At 43.4% G+C, this 3,992-nt stretch overlaps 1 long non-coding RNA gene across 1 annotated transcript in view; it reads left to right on the top strand.

Moving 5' to 3' along the window:
- LOC111818498 overlaps window positions 1-2,710 on the top strand; it is a 16,314-nt gene extending 13,604 nt beyond the window's left edge. The window contains exon 3 of the long non-coding RNA XR_002822476.1: window positions 2,689-2,710. This is a non-coding gene — a long non-coding RNA (uncharacterized LOC111818498). The remainder of the gene's footprint in view (window positions 1-2,688) is intronic.
- Window positions 2,711-3,992: the final 1,282 nt, after the last annotated feature.

Raw genomic sequence — 3,992 nt, 5'->3', positions numbered from 1 at the left:
TTTCTTTCTTTCTTCTTCCTTCTCATCTTCTACTTATATTTTAAAAGGCAGGGTTAGTACAAAGGATCCTTACATGAAGGATCTGGGATTTCCAGTGTATGGCAAAATAGGTGACAAATGAAGTCAAAAGGAGCTCATTTTCTTATCTACGATAAGTGCATAGGAAGAATCTAAGTGATCAATTTTTTTTTTCAGAGTGGTGGATTGAGAGAAGCAACAAGTAGCCGTGGGAAACCCAGTCCTGAGAATAACCTATCTGTGTGAGAGAGAGGTCAGAAACAGTGTGAAGGAAATGTTACCCTCAGGTGTGTCTGGCTCTGAAAAGCTTGTTCAAGCCATTGCTGGCAGATAAAACATTCTTAGTAGGCTCTTCTTGGGGTGTTGGAATCCACAGCAGCTCCCATTAGGGCTGCTTAAATATTTTTCTTACTCATGTAATTACCTGAGGGGAGCAGAGACCAGCTTACCTTGCCAAGGCTTTATATTTTCTATGGGTAGTTTTTTATTTTTATGACAGAAATGATTAATCCACTTAATTTCTATGCTGTCACCAAAAGTCTTTGGGGTTCCTGTGATACCCATTAAAGCTCTTGTCTTTACTATGTTTGTAAAGGTGACAACCTTGAGATGGGCAGCCTGTTTTAGAAATTATCTGCAGTTTTTATCTTGTAACATATAAAGCAGCCACAGTCTAGAAAGCAATCATAGCTCTAGGTTTATTTATTTATTTATTATTTTACTTATTTATTTTTTATTGAGAAATAAATATGAATGAGACAGTTTCACAGCTGATTAATAGGACAGTTTTGATAGTCAATACATTGTACATTGTTATCTTCTTAGTGGTTATCCATAGTACAAGAAGCAGACAGGATATTCTGTCCAAACACTGTTAGTACACCTCTTTCTTCTCATTGAGTTAAGCGAACGTAGCTGTAAATTTATCCTATTTTGTATATATAAATACAAAATGATCTTTCCTTTGTATCTTTTTTTTTTCAAGGTTTAAAAAGAACATCTGGAGATGTGCCAGGCCTCCTGATCTCCTGCTGGGTATCCATGTGCGCTGACTCCAGCTGGCCTTGAAAGATCCCCTCTTACTGAGGTGATCCTGAGTGAATCCCCCTCTGAGCCATCTGAGGGTAAAGCCCAAGTCCCCCTGATGGCTAGGGACTGGGCTCAATTCTCCTGGAAGCCAGAGTTCTCCATCACCCAGGATGGTGGGCCCAGCCAGAAGACTGTTCTCCCACGGCCACTCTTATTTGGGTCGGCTGTGCTGTGTCCAGGGGTCTTCTGGGTGCTCTCCGATTTATTCCTGGCCAGCGCATCAAATGTTGTGTCAGCTATCTCTGCTCATGTCCTCACCCTCACTTCACTGAGGAGTGGAGAAGGGGGATTCTTAGTGAGAAATGAGGGAGTCGAGCCTGAGGCAGTGGGAATCAAAGGTTTCTTTAAAGAATGGCAAATGCTGAGAAAGCAGAAAGGAACCTATCGAAGTAGCAGAGTGGAGCTCCAAAACAGGTGCTGCCTGCTTATGGGGCGCATCTCCCACTCTAGGGGAAAGCTGCTGGTTTTTCAAAATAACTCTTGTGGGCCAGTGAGATAGCTCAGTGAGCTAAAGCACCTGCTTAGGCAAGCATGCAGAAAGCATAGGGACCATGGTTCAATCCCTGGCACCACATGCTGCCCCAGCCCCGACTCTAGGGTGGGCTGAGCCAGCCACACACACACACACACACACACACACACACACACACACACACAAATAATACTAACAAAAAATAAAAATAACTGTTGCAGTGGTTAGTGGTCTGGGCCAGTTAGGGCCTTAGTCTTTGTTTCTGGGAAGGGGACAAGGTCAGCACAAGCAAATGTGAGTGACGCTTCTGTAAGGACAGAGTGGGCACATTTCCTCACATGCATGGAACACAGAGAAGCATGTGATGATCTCATAACAGTAGTCATCTGTGTTGTGCCCTGGGTTTTTATTTATATCCCGCTGCCCCTACATACTAGATGTTGTTCTTTGTTTTACTGAAGGTTTAAGGACATTTGAGATACAAATGAAATTCTCATAAGAACTTTTGGAGATGAATCTTAGCCCCAATTTTTAAAGAAAAGGTTCTAATAGCTGCCCAAGACTGAAAGGCTGGAAGTAGCAGAGATGACTATGAATACAGAAATTCTGTCTTTCTGCCAAACCTAGGATGATTTCTTCCTCCACCCTTACCCCTACCGGAAGCTCAGGTGGTCCTGAGAGCTCATGCCAGTTACAGGTAGGGAAAGTCGTAGCTCTAGGCTTCTGGGGAAGCACAGACAACTTCCGGCAGTCTCCTCCTGCCTAGGTAGCCTGGGCACCAGGGTGAAGAAGATGGGCCTTACTGAATCCCTCAGGGCTCCACACTGCCTACAGGACCTTGGACTTGTTGCGCCCCCTTCTTTCCCCCACAGCTCTGAGCAGGGTACATGTGTCTGCCGTGTCCACCCCATCTTAGTCCTGCTAATCAGGCTCCAGGCCTGCAGCTTTCCAACCTTTTGATTGAGGCCTGCAATAAGATATATTTAATATTCCAAGCCATAAACGTTATCTCTTAGATGGATGGAGAGGGAGATAAGACCAACATTTTGCAAAACAATATTTCCTTAGTGTGATACCTGATAGTCTATTGCATTAAAAAGTAATTCAAGGGCTGGTGAGATGGCTCAGTGGTCTAAAGCACCTACTTGGAACAGGCTTGGCAAAGCCCAGGGACCATGGTTCAATCCCCCAGCACCACATGCCAGCCAGCCCCGCACCCTGGTGGGCTGAGCTGGCCACACACACACACACACACAAAATAAAAAAAAATAAAAATTAAAAAAAAAAGTAATTCAAGCAGTAGCCAGCTGATTGCATGATCCACTAGTGGGTTACACTCACACTCACACTTAGAAAGATTCTGCTAAACATCCGGGCTAAAAAAGTGCCTTTTCACTGGGTAAGAGGTCCTGTTGCCCCAGTAGGAGCCCTTCCCCACCACCCACCCAGCAGTTTGTCCTGCCTATTCCTCTTGTTTTGTATGCTACGGGTCAGTGCCAAAAGAAATGACGAGAAGACCTGATGAATGTAGCTTCAGAGGTCTCACTGAGATTAGTCTCTCTCCAAGTAAGCTCAGAGCCTCAGAAGCATCTCAATTTATTGAGGGGTAAAGGCAGACTAAGGAATGTGCATAATTATTTAAGCGAATACAAACTACTATCTCTATTGCCTTCCACCATTTGCCTAACACTAGGCTCACACAAAAGCTAGCTGATAACATCCCAAGCAAGGGATCAAAGGACAAGGCGCCTACAGGAGAAGCTGTTATCTGCAGCCTTGAATCCCAGCTTGCGGGGAATTTGCAAACAGATGGCAACTCTCCTTGGGCTCTGTCTATTGTTCCCTGCTCTCTTGGGACATCAGGCTTTTGTCTCAAATCTATATCTCTACATTTCCCCGCTTTTTTTTTTTTTTTTTAATGCTGAAAGTTTTTGCAACATCAGGGCAAGGACTGCAGATTTTTGGTCCATGGCTTGTTGCCAGACTCGTCCTCATCCTCATCGCCAGACTAAGCGGGATATACAGATAGTACAGAGACAACGTAGACAAATCATTACTACACTTCCACTAAACCATGGAGTAACATGGAAAGGATTAAGGGTTCAATGCCATTTGAGATGCTTTGTAACAGATCAGTGCCAGACAATTCTGACAATTGTTTTACAAAAGTATTATCAATATGTTGCTGAAGAGACAGGATCTCAGAGGTATATATTGACAAATGAAGTTGTTGGGATTGACTTCCCTTTGCTTTAACAGAATTTTGATTATACAGTGGCCTTTGGAGGCCACCATTAGGCCTTTTATTATTTAAATAAATGTCAAATTAAGTGGCTGTATAAACCCCATGACTTTTACACATTATTTTCACATTTATATTTGTTTGTAAAATATCAAAGCCCTATTTTAATGC

Source organism: Octodon degus, unplaced genomic scaffold, assembly GCF_000260255.1.
Source record: "Octodon degus isolate 3935 unplaced genomic scaffold, OctDeg1.0 scaffold00093, whole genome shotgun sequence".
Classification (NCBI taxonomy): Eukaryota; Metazoa; Chordata; class Mammalia; order Rodentia; family Octodontidae; genus Octodon; species Octodon degus.
This window is presented reverse-complemented; position numbering and strand designations above follow the sequence as displayed.